Source organism: Macrotis lagotis, chromosome X (assembly GCF_037893015.1).
Source record: "Macrotis lagotis isolate mMagLag1 chromosome X, bilby.v1.9.chrom.fasta, whole genome shotgun sequence".
Taxonomy (NCBI): Eukaryota; Metazoa; Chordata; class Mammalia; order Peramelemorphia; family Peramelidae; genus Macrotis; species Macrotis lagotis.
This window is the reverse complement of record NC_133666.1, coordinates 462,870,692-462,883,995: the sequence shown is the minus strand read 5'-3', so window position 1 is coordinate 462,883,995 and position 13,304 is coordinate 462,870,692. Positions and strand designations below refer to the sequence as shown.

The 13,304-nt window shown below is 36.3% G+C and overlaps 1 long non-coding RNA gene across 1 annotated transcript in view; it reads right to left on the bottom strand.

The window, feature by feature from the left end:
• Nucleotides 1-12,340, bottom strand: part of LOC141503449 (uncharacterized) — a 74,334-nt gene extending 61,994 nt beyond the window's left edge. Inside the window, exons 1-2 of the long non-coding RNA XR_012472850.1 lie at nucleotides 12,258-12,340; nucleotides 8,624-8,682 (exon numbers count right to left, since the gene is read on the bottom strand). This is a non-coding gene — a long non-coding RNA (uncharacterized LOC141503449). The remainder of the gene's footprint in view (nucleotides 1-8,623; nucleotides 8,683-12,257) is intronic.
• Between the last annotated feature and the right edge of the window lie 964 nt (nucleotides 12,341-13,304).

The following is a 13,304-nucleotide window of genomic DNA, read 5'->3' as shown; positions in this document are numbered from 1 at the left end:
AAAGACCTCAGTGAAAAGGAGATAGCAAGAGACAGATATAAAGAGAGGCAAAGATAGACATACAGAGTTCCGGATCTCACTTAAGGAAAAATACCCTAAAGTTGGGGATGGGTACATGACTATTCTTTTAGATAGTGGCCTCTTCTCAGAGTCTTTTCTCTCTTTTCAGAGGACTCTTCCTGAAAAGGATCTGAAATCTTAATATCCTCTCTTAAAGCTGCAAGGCTAGAATTCTCTCTCAAACTTTCATTAATACCACCCCACAGGTTTGGAGCATCATTCAATCTCTACCACTAAAGACTCTCACTCTACCACTCAAAGACTCTCACTCAGTGTGGGTTATAGTCCTCCTCTGTCAGAACTTTTTCAATGCCTTACAAAAATCAGTTGGGCCAAGGCTGAAGTCTGAAACTATACAGTATAAAAATAAATATCAGAGCTTTGGAACAAGAGTGATATTTCTGGCATCCTAGGTAATCAACCTATGGTACCAATCTTTGTATTACTGCTTGAAAAATATGTTCTTTTAAATAAAATGACCAGTTATTTGACTACTCAGACTCCAAATTCTTCATTGCATCAGATTAAAACTGTCTAGAATGAAATTTAAATGCAGTGAAGGATAGAGAAAATACCTAATAATGTATGTCTTATATGTGGTTAGAGGTCCTCCAAATACTCAGGTTTTCAGATAAGAGTCTATTGCTTTCATCGTGCCTTGAAATTTTCTGAGCCTCCTAAAAGAGATTCATAAACATTCAAAAAGACCTGACCATTCATATGAGAAAAATCAAGTGATTGAAGTATAACTGTTAACCAGATTACACCATGCATTTGAATGTGTTTTAAAATTGCTCCTCAGTTAAACCATGGGGAATGGTTCCAGGTCATATTTTTGTGTCAATTCACTATATATCTTGGATATCAGAATTTAATCGATAATATTTGACAAAATGCTTTTCTTAATCTATTCTTTTAACTGCAATGCTTTTATTCATGCAAAAGCTTCTCTGTTTTAAGTTATCAAAAGTATCTATTTCATCTTTTTTGGTCACTTCTCTCTCTCTGTTGTTTAATTAATAAATTCTCCCTCAGCCAGAATTTTGAAAGTTCTGTTTTACAAACTCAGCTTTTTTTTTTTAGAACCACAGCAGGAAAAAAGATGTGAACATAGTATGACATTTTCAGCTTTTAGGTGGAGTCAGTTTTACTAGTGGGGCAATGTTGTTATTTTCATTTCTTTCCATAATGAACACAAAATGAAAGTAATCATAAGATAAAAGAAAAATGGAAAATAATACAATAGTTCCAACAGAGCATACTGGAAGCTGTAAATAATAAGAACTTTCAACAAATTCCCTTTAGATCAACCTATCAACTTAGAAGATATTCATATGCTACTGGAAGTCATTTTAGATGGTGGGATGCAACTGGATATAAACGTTGTACAACTTATGTCATATCAGCCTGGATTCAAAAAGCCTACTTTAAATGTTCACTTATTTCTATTGTTTGAAAGATTCAATATGTTCCATTTTTTGATGCTATAGAACTGGAAAAATAAAGCCAAGCTGATTTACTGCCTAAGCATTCTTTTGTCCTTCCTTTTCCCTGCCTCTTTAGATTTCAAGATGCTAATATTGTACATTGTGAACAACACTGACATTTAGGTGGAAGATTATGGATATCTGATGGAAATTTGGAATTTTGATTACAACACTTTTTCTCTCCAATCCTTCATCTAGTTTTTACATTTCAATAGGTTTCTGAAGGGCTTCACAAAGAGGGTGAAGACTATCAATCTGCATGACAATTGATGTGATGAGTCACTTGTGATTAAATTTTAATGGAGGTCTATTGTACTGTTTTCTGTTTATTACAACCTACAATCTCTAGCACTTTATTTCAGAAAATTGTTCATTTTATTAGTAATAATATCTTTTTTTAATGTATATGATATTCACCACCTTTTAAAATTCTTAGACTGTGATCTCTTCATTTGTGACTATAACAAGTTTTACCAAGTAATTTCTCAGATTCCTTCTAGTTCTAAATCTGTGATTGACTATAGATTTAAAGTTAGTTGAAGATAGAGGGAAAATTTCATTCATGTCAAATAACTAGACCTAATTTGCATCCAAAGTAAGATGTTGGTACAAAAGAAAAGAGCCTTCCTTCCCTTGTTTCTGTCCTTTATATGAAAGGTCAAAGATTCTCTCTTCACATATCCTTTCTTCCAGTCAAATCCATGTAATTCACCATTCCCTAAACCTTTTCTCTTTTGATTATTCAACTCCATTTCTTAGATTATCTTATTAATGTGTATGACTGGAACAGTTTTCCCCATTTCCACAAATTGAAATCTTACCCATTCTTCATGTCTCTCTCTTATCTTTAGTCATTCAAAACTCTTATCTAAGCACCTTCTCCTAACCCCAGGAAAATTATTTCTGCCTTTTGACCTTTGAGGGGGCATTTGTAACTTTCTTATGCACTTGGAATATTCTATTTATTTGGGTATATGTCTTATACCACCATTACTAGATTGGAAGACATTGAAGGCAGAGACAGTTTCTTATTCATCATGGTATTTCCAGAGCCTAGTCCAGTGACTTGCAACTAGAACCTTAAGATATGTTAACTGAATTGAATTAGAAGAAGTAGAGAATAACTCCTGGGCACCAGTAACAACATAAGGCTTTATCAAATATTTATTAAACTTTTTATTGATGCTATTCTAGGTATTAGAGGAAGTGACCTCAAGGAAAATTAAGGGAGAGATAAGACATAAAATATTTAACTCTTTTAGCAGCAAACAAGTTCTAAGGATTTTAACAGAAAAAAAGAAATATATAAATGATATGGGAATTTTCCTCACAGCTCAACCATGGAGTCTCTGAAATTTTTTCTTCCTTCATCACTATTAATAATTCAAGCAATTGATAATTATTGAGTGTCTCCTATATCCCTAGGAGACATTGTTCAAGGCACACACACAAAAAAATGGAGAACATAAGACTTGTTTCTAAGGGCTTTGCAATGTGTTTTATATTTCACTAATGTGTATGATATTGAATTGAAAACAAATGTGAAGCCTTGAAGACATGATAGGACTTAAACTGTACTGGCTTTTGATGTTTCTTTTTGGAGACTGTACAGATTGTCAGTACCTGGTACAGAGGTGCCATGAGCCAAGAAGCTTCAGTCTGTGTTGACAGTACTGGTTTCTTAATCTTTTTAGAATGTGGGGGAAAAAAGCAATCTCCTTGATCACAATATAATTTACTCGATTGAGGACAAAAACATCAATGACATTCGAGTGTTTCATCTTCAACTCATAATATCATAGAAATTAAAAGGGCCTTTAATGCCATGGATCCCCTTCACTTTACACATGTGGAAATGGAGGCAAAGGGAGATTAAGGACCTACTAAGAATCTGGTATAGAATTATATCCCATATCCTTCTGATTCAAGATGATTTTGCTATTCTGCCCCAAGAACCCCATCATCCTGCAGGATAACTTCACATCTGATGAGTATTTGAAACTGATATCTGAAACTCATACTTCATGTGTACACCCCGCCCCGTTTCTGGTGCTCCTCCCTAGGAACCAAAAGTATTGAAGAGTTCTTGCCAGAATCTCCACTTAAAGAGAGTGCCCAGGCAAACATTTCTTCATTCCCTCTGGTTACATTCCTCTGTTCTTACCATTATCTATGTACCCATACTAGGTACCTTCTCCCCTCCCCATTCAGCTACTTTCTGTGTTATCTCCACCCCCCTTAGATGAGAAGCTCTTTGAGAGAAATTCTTCTTTCTTTCTTTCTTTCTTTCTTTCTTTCTTTCTTTCTTTCTTTCTTTCTTTCTTTCTTTCTTTCTTTCTTCCTTCCTTCCTTCCTTCTTTCCTTCCTTCCTTCCTTCCTTCCTTCCTTCCTTCCTTCCTTCCTTCCTTCCTTCTTTCCTTCCTCCCTCCCTCCCTTCCTTCCTTCCTTCCTTCCTCCCTCCCTTCCTTCCTTCCTTCCTTTTTTTTTCTGCTCCTAACATTAGTGCCTGACAAATAGTACATACATAATAAGTGTTCACCAGCTGACTAACTGCTTCCGGATCCAGTGACTTACCTACTATACATTCCATGTTGTCTCTCCAAAACTCTTTTTTTTGGTGGGCCTTCATGTTCCAAGCTATTCTCTGACCCAGGAAACAATAGTTATGTGAACTTTATGTGAAGCAACTCCCTATCTCAAAGGAAAGTGCAATAAAGAAGAGGTACAATAAGTTCAGGAGTAAAGTATAATGAATAGAACATTGGACTTGGGGTTCAAAAGGATCAGTTTGAAACCTAGCTCCAAATGAGTGACCCATCAAGTGACAAAAGGACTCTAACATTAGTTACCTTATTCATAAAACAGGGATAATGTAGAATTGTGAAGGAAGATTTTGTAAATCTTAAAATATCATTGAAATACAAGTTATCATTTTCCTATATTTTTGCCTCCCATAGTTTCTTGTCCCACCCCCTCATCTTGAATAGGGGCTGTCTAGCAAATGAAGGATATCTTTATCATTAGAATAAAATTCTTAGGATAATATTTAAAGTCTTCCATAGCCTTACCCCCAGGTTATTTTTTGGATGATTCCTATATTACTATCTGCTTATATACATTCTATGTTCCATATAGACTGGATTCCCTGTTATTCTCCAAAATTGACATTTGTTCTCTTACCTCCATAAATTTGCATAAACTATCTCACAAGTTTATAATGACTTCTCTACATTTTCTGATATCCTCTCCCCATCCAACTACCTACTCCCTTTGAACCTTTTGCTAAATGACAGCAAGGTACAGTGATGAAAGTACTGTATTTTAATTTTGTCTATATTTTGATATGTTTTGGTATTTCCCATTAAAGGAAAAATAGGTTTATTTTGTCTTTATATCTATCTTCAATGCACAGCAAAATGCCTGGCATATAATTTTACTTAATACATACTTATCAAATGAATGATTGATCAATGCATCTGTAAAATGAGAAGAGTGAGCTAAATAACCTTTGAGGTCTTTTCCAGCACTAAATCTATGATAATCTTTTTAACTTCTTTTCTTTTTTTTTAGCATTTTTCATCTTCACATTATCTATCTATATATCATTTAATTATTTATCTATTTATTCATTGATCTATTATCAATTTATCCATGCATGTATCTAGTTATTTAGTTATAAAGGAGCATGTTGTTGCTGGGCAACTAGGTAGTATAGTGGATAGAGTATTAGTGATATAGTCAGGAGGACCTGAGCTCAAATGTCACCTCAGACACTTACTAGCTTTGTGACCTTGGACAAGTCATTTAATCCTGTTTTCTCATCTGTAAAATGATTTGGAGAACAAAATGGCAAACGACTCCAGCATCTTTGCCAAGAACCCCTTTCTCAGAAAAAAGTGGGTGATGAAGAATTAGACATGACTAAAACTGTCTAAACAACCACAATATTGTAAGTGCCCAAGTAAAATGCAATTTTCTTCAGGGAAAAGACTCTTTTGTTTCTGCCTTTGTTTTTCCATGTCTAGAACAATGATCACTTAATATTTGTTGAATTGAATTCAAATGAAAACAAGGTATAGAAATTTTAATATGATTGCAGAAACCCAGAGGTACCAAATATGATCACTTTCCTTGATTACAATTTGAGCCCTATGGGCATATTGATGAACCTCCGGGTATGTATAGGCCAGAATAGGCTGTTTTGCTCCCAAGGAAAGCATGAAATCCATAATTAATTACTTAATATATTTAAAGCAGCAAAATACAGAATGCAATAAACTGGTTTGGGACTACAATGATAAAAGACTAGTCCCTTCCAGTCTGATGGAGTCTGCTTCACAAATAATACAATCAATGCTCCTCACTCTTGCAAGACGAGAACTGACATTTTTGCTGCATAGCGCATCCAGTAATTTGAGTACTAATTCTGTTCTCTGCTAACCCATTCAGGGTTTTTAGAAGGGCATATCTGGCTAGAGAAATCTCAAGGGGAAAGGAATGTCGTTGAATACCAAGTCAACCACAGCTCAAAACTCAGTTATAAGGGCAGCTAGGTGGCACAGTGGAGTGGTCAAATTTGGAGAATAGCAAGGAATCCAGTAGATAGCAATATAGGAATCATCCAAAAAATAACCTGGGGGTAAGGCTATGGAAGACTTTAAATATTATCCTAAGAATTTTATTCTAATGCTAAAGGTATCCCTCATTTGCTAGACAGCCCCTATTCAAGATGAGGGGCATGGGACAAGAAACTATGGGAGGCAATAAAAAATAGGGAAATGATAACTTGTATTTCAATGATATTTTAAGATTTATAAAATCTTCCTTCACAATTCTACATTATCCCTGTTTTATGAATAAGGTAACTAATGTTAGAGTCCTTTTGTCACTTGATGGGTCATTCATTTGAAGCTAGGTTTCAAATTGATCCTTTTGAACCCCAAGTCCAATGTTCTATTCATTATACTTTACTCCTGAACTTATTGTGCCTCTTCTTTATTGCACTTTCCTTTGAGATAGGGAGTTGCTTCACATAAAGTTCACATAACTATTGTTTCCTGGGTCAGAGAATAGCTTGGAACATGAAGGCCCACCAAAAAAATGAGTTTTGGAGAGACAACATGGAATGTATAGTGGGTAAGTCACTGGACCCAGAAGCAGTTAGTCAGCTGGTGAACACTTATTATGTATGTACTATTTGTCAGGCACTATGCTAGAAGCAGAAAAAAAGGAAGGAAGGAAGGAAGGAAGGAAGGAAGGAAGGAAGGAAGGAAGGAAGGAAGGAAGGAAGGAAGGAAGGGAGGGAGGAAGGAAGGAAGAAGGAGGGAAGGAAGGAAGGAAGAAGGAGGGAAGGAAGGAAGGAAGGAAGGAAGGAAGGAAGGAAGGAAGGAAGGAAGGAAGGAAGGAAGGAAGGAAGAAGGAGGGAAGGAAGGAAGGAAGGAAGGAAGGAAGGAAAGAAGGAAGGAAGGAAGGAAAAATTTCTATTTGTTGATGCCCCTATCCATTATAGGAAGTTTGCAATTGGTGTAGTTGCCTATGAGACATTGTCTTTCAAGTTTTTCTCTTCATCCTCTCAAAAATCAAGTTCCTGGGTTCTTTTCCCCAATCTAGGCCTATGAGTTCAAATTTTCTGTCTATAAGCATTTCTTGTTATAGATTACTGTGTCTATAACTGTAAAAACTTTGTATTCATTACTTTGTATTTTCATTTACTATTTTGTATACTATTGAATTAAGACTTGTCCTTGAAGATTTAGTCTTCTTAGGAAGGATGGATGGAGAATCCACACTGTTTGTATAAAGCTAAGGTCATTGTCTTATTATAGTAGTCAATAAATATTTGCTGATTTGAATTTAAATTAAAATAAGATATTGAAATTTTAACTTTTTCATTTCAGAAAATTTGCTGAAAATCCAACCAAGGAAATGATGTTGCCTCAACCACTCTACAATATAGTGTAAGACAAAAAGAAATTATCCTAACTAATCATTAAGGTTCCTTCTCTGGGGGGGGGGGGGGAGTCAAAAACTAACTTCAACTAGTCAGGGGATGACCTAGGGTCTGTGTCCTTGTCCTTTGTGCCTGCTCAAGGAAGTTCATGTATATCACTCACTATTCACTCCCTTGTGCTCCTTAGTATAATGATCAGGAAAGGAAAAACATATTATTAGAAAATGGTTTTGATTAGATTGTAACCTCAACCAATGATTGGCATAAGGGGGAGGAATAAAGCTTTCAAATTGTATGTAAGACTGGACATTGTCATGATTCAGGGCCTTCCCTCACTAGCAGAGAAGGTCTTTCTTTGCAAAGAAGTTAGTAAAAGTCATTTTAATCACTCTGGACTAAATATTTATAATTACAAACCATTGATAACAATAGATCAAACTATATTCAGAGGATACACAGACTGAGGAAAATTCCCATGTCAACAAAGAATCAAGATAGTTAAGATTCTTTCTCTGACTTCCTATCAAAGGCATGCTCAAGGCTCCAAATATATCTTTACATCCAATGGAACTGAAGTAAATATTAAGAAAGACCTTTAGTTAGCCACAATTTGCAGAAGGAATGGACCCAAGTCCTGAATAATAAAAGGAAATAAGAATTCTTGCAACAAGGAATGAGTCTTGGTGGGGCTTTGAAAGGAGAAGGCCTGGAGATTCTTTGGAGGCAATTGCAGGGCTGATAATCAGGCCTGAGGATGCTTCATCTCATTAGAAAGCATGGAGCTGTTGATTCCTACCTCAATGAAACACTATGAGTACTCAAGCAGCCCAGACGATAGAAAAGGCAAAGGGATAAAGTTCAACCAGTGGGGCATTCTTCCTGTCTGATTGAAGTGGCATGGGACTAGCTTCAATTTCCTCATCTATAAAATAAATAGCAGGGGCAGAGGGGAGAGGGAAACCTAGCTGACCTGAAGGGTAATTTCCAGCTCCAAAGTTATCCTCTAATATGGAGAATAGGTAAATCTGTTTCCTTTTCTTTAAGAAAAAAATTTAATGCCAGTAGGATTTACATGTACCCCAAATTTCATTGTATCAATAACTTATTTGATCTTCTCTATACTCACCAGGCTCAGGTCTTCCCCTTTAACCCTAAAAAGGTTGAAGAAGCATATCCTCTTGATGCCTAAGGGAAAGAAGTCTGATTTCAGCTCCTCCCTCAAATTCTCTGAATTCTCAGTCCAGGCCTGAGATATATATAATCCTTCCAATTGGGCTGAAGTCAAAAAAGGCTCATTCCCAAAGAACATTTTCAATTAGTAGATATTTGGATTCCATCTAGATAAAAGAAGCTGGAAATGCCAAAGCAATTTGTCTTCGCCATTCATTCCCTGGCTTTATCATTGTCTGACCTGAGTCTGACACCAAAAGGGGTATTTGTAGACCTAGGAGAACAGTGGCAAGTCTGGAATACATAGCCCCCAAGCTGTAAGAGCATAGAGTTCATAAGCCTGGCTTGGAGGAAAAAAACAGAGTTACAAAGGCAAGGGAAGAAATGTTCTTACTATCTGTTCAAGAGCCACAGCCACAGTCCATGAGGCAGTTAATTTAGCATTTAAAAATGCTACATAAAACATACTATAAAAATTGGTTCCCAGGAAAATCTCATAAAGATTTTCTCCTTGCACAATTTCTCTGTGTTATCCATCTTTTACATTTCATTCCAAATTTCAGAGAACAGGTGGCCAGTTATTGAAATGTGAGCCTATAATGCTGAGTTTTAAAACAATTTACAGGACTTAACAAAAAGTCACTTAAAGACTCTTTTTGTTGTTGCTGTTTGTGTTTTGCTTTTTGTAAAAATGTGAGCCCTGGCTAGATTCTAGTTAAAGTCCTGACCACCAGAAATGAGCTATATTGAGCTGTTGATATTATTGCCACCACAATTATTAACCATCAGGGAATTATTTTTTTTAGCTATATGGTTGCTGATGGGAGCAGATGGTGGTAATTAACATAAGTATAGATTTTCATCAATGCTCTCCAATGGAGTTTTTTCCCCTGTGTGGCTATGATTTATCCCTTGATGAAGAGTGACATGGAGTACAGTTGGGAAATAGTGGAGCAAAAATGGCAAGTGCACCTTAGAGTGAATCGATGGAGTGTGCTCACTAGATAGTGAACAGTAGTAGAAGAGATGAGGGATGTGCCCAAACCAGTAGTAACCTGCTCCTAAGGTCTAATTATTAAATTTTCAGTGTAACCATTTACATATCAGAAATCTCTACATATCTTGCCTTGAATTCTTGTTTTGTTGATTTGTCTAGACTTACAAAAGTGATAATAATTCAGTTTAAACTTAAAATTATGTATATATTCTTCCCCTGGAGATCTGGGTTGTTAAACAGTTCTCAGCAACAGCGTCTACTTAACCTATTCTTCTCAGACACTATTTAATTAGGAACATGATTATAAGAACTACTTAGGATATTCTTCCCATAAAAATATGAAAAATATTAGAATGAACATTTTTCCATTTTTGTCTGAAAAGGTTCATGATAATTCTGTGTCTTTCTTTTCCTTTGTCTCTTTGCAATCCCTGCCCTCCAAATTCACAAAAAATTCAAAAAGGAGAAATGAATTCCTTAAGTAATGTCTAAAGTGGCCAAGATTCAGGGTAAGGATTTAACTTTGATTATCTCAGATGAAAATTACCCTCTAATGAAGTATATGATGTTGGGACAGTCTCCTATATGCCATTTCAAGTGGAAAATGGGAGAAAATAACCAGGACCAGAGTCATTCTGCTTGAAATTGATGTTAGTTCTGTTCTTGGAAATAACTGATCAATAAGCACTTAGAGATCAGGACCTTATTCCCATCAATGTCATATCTTTACAAAGTTGGTGTGTACTAGGGATAAGTTCTTTCCCTGCTAGATTCAGTAGTATCCCCCCACCCAATTCCCTATCAAGCCAAAACTCTCTCTGTCTTTGTTTCTTTTTCTCTGTCTCTGTTTCTGTCTCTCTCTCTCTCTCTCTCTCTCTCTCTCTATCTATCTATCTATCTATCTATATTTCTGTCTCTGTCTTTCTGTCTCTATCTCTGCCTCTGCCTGTTTCCCTGTCTCTATTTCTGCCTTTGTCTCTCTATCTGTCTGTCTCTCTCTCTGACTCTATCTGTCTCTCTCTGTCTTTGTCTATTTGTTTCTGTCTCTCTCTATCTTTGACTTTATCTCTGTCTCTCTGTATCTATCTCCATCTCTATTTCTCTGTCTCTGCCTCTATCCATCTCTGTCTCTATTTCCCTATCTCTGTCTCTGTCCCTGTCAGTCTCTCTCCCTCTCTCTGTCTATCTATATCTCTGTCTCTCTATCTCTGACTCTGTTGCTGTCTGTTTCTGTTTCTCTATGTCTGTCTCTGTCTCTGCCTCTCTCTCTGTCTCTCGGCCTCTATCTCTGCCTCTGTCTATCTCTGTCTCTCTTTCTGTTTCTCTGTGTTCTATCTGTTTATCTATCTTTCTTCCTCTCTCTGTCTCTCTATCTCTCTGTCTCTCTCTTCCCCCCTTCTCCCTCTTTTTATGTGAGAGAGATTTATTGTGTCCTTGGTTCCTGTTGTGATAAACTGGCTCACTTCCAATTGCTGATCGACAGCTCTGTTGTTGCAAATTTATCCTTAGCTGCAATAATTATTGAAGTTTTAAAAACTGACTAATAAACAGGTAAAGGAAAGTGCCAAAGTTTTTCCTGGGAGTCAAGTGGAGTACCAATACATTACTGCAGTAGTATTTTGCTTTAGAAATTTAGCCTATTAAAATAATCTTATGGAGCACCCATTACAATAATCTTTTTTTTAGGTTTTTTTTTCTGGCAAGCAAATGGGGTTAAGTGGCTTGCCCAAGGCCACACAGCTAGGTAATTAGTAAGTGTCTGAGACTGGATTTGAACCCAGGTACTCCTGACTCCAGGGCCGGTGCTTTATCCACTGTGCCACCTAGCTGCCCCCTATTACAATAATCTTGAAAATATTTCAAAATCATTTTTAAAAAATTCACTATCCAAGGGAAAATATTGTTTGTCCTACTATATTTTCATTTGCTGGGCCTACAAGTACTAATGCAATCTTTTCTCCTTTCAAATCATTCACACCTCTTTCCACTATTCTCCATATCTCTGGGCTAGGTGATTACAAACATCTGTTTACAGCAAATATTGCCATAGTGCCCCTGCAAATATAAATTCCCACAGAAAGTGAACAGAAATGAGCTTATTCCAATGTTTTAGGTCCACTGCCTGATTCTCATTTGGGCAATTTTGGCTGGTTGGCTTTTTAATACCCTGAACAGCCATTTACTGTTACTGTTGCCTTGGCCATTTGGGGGGGGAAGGCATATATTTGGAATAGATGAGCAGGATCTCATTTTATTTTGAAACCCATAGAGAAGTATCAGCTTCTGCCCTTATGTTATTTCCCTATTAGAATGGGAATTCCTTGAGAGCCAGAGTTGTTTTTTGCCTTTTTTTTCTTTGAATCTCTGTTTTTAGAACACAGTAGATATTTAAGGATGCTTATTGATGCCCTGACTGTGTTTTTCTTTGTAAGGAAGAATCTAAGTGAGTTTGCACTCTAGTGAGGTCTTAGATAATGAATCTCCTTCATCGGGCCTTCCAAAGTGACTTTATGAGACCCTTTATAAATGGAAATACTAAAGAAGACACAAAAATCCCTGAAACAAAAGCATCTTTAGCTTCCTCAACACTTACTTCCTTGGCTAAGGCCTTTTATTTTTTTTCCAAATGCTTCAGCTTCTGGAACATTTTCTGTTGCTGGACCTCATGCCTCTGTGTGTATTCAAAAGGTTTGCTTTTGGCACTGCCTGGTCAGGATGGAATTCTTTGCAAAAACCATCTGGACCTGTACAAAAATGGAATGACAAAACTAAAAGAAACTCTAAGGAAAACTAGGAAATCAACCTGTAAAAAGATGATGATGAGACCCCCTGCATTCACTGGATCCTATACAAAGCAGTCCAGGTAATCCAGAAGGATAGACTTAGTCATCCAGGAACTGGAAGCTTTACTTAAAAAAAAAATCAAAGTCCCATGAAAACATGATTTTCTGCTTCTGATCTTCTGGAAAACTCATGTAGGTCTTTAGACTCAATTTCCTTGGATTTCATTAGGCAAGTTCAAAGGATTTTACTTACACTCCTGTGCATATGGTTATTACTCTTAAGTAAGAGTCAGGTCATAAGGAGAAACTAAAGAGGGTCCTTAGCATACTTTTCATAGCATAAGTTCTTTTGATGGTTAACTCTTAATTTTTATCTTCAGCTTCCTAACTTTAAGCTTATTTTTCTCACAGTAGGTGTAGGTTAAACCAAGCCCCATATATATGCAGTCATTAAAATTTCAGTTCATTTCAGTGAATTAGTTTCACCCATGTTCAGAAATCATAGGTTTAGAGTTAAACAGCACATTTGAGATCCTTTAGGACAAGTTTATTTAAGTCAGTAAACTAACATGTTATTATTCAACTTTTTCCATCTTGTCTGATTTTTTGTGATTCCTTTTGGGTTTTTCTATTATCAAAATGGTTTGCCATTTCCTTCTCCAGTTCATTTTACACATGAAAAACTGAGGCAAATCGGGTTTAGTAGGATTTTGTTCTGGGTCACAAGCTAGGAATATCTAAGGCCAGATTTGAACTCAGGTAAAACTACCAGGTTTGGAATTCTGTTCACTACACTACTTAGCCATCCTCTTTGCTAAGCACTATGCTAAATGCTTGGGATAAGAAGAAAAGTACAA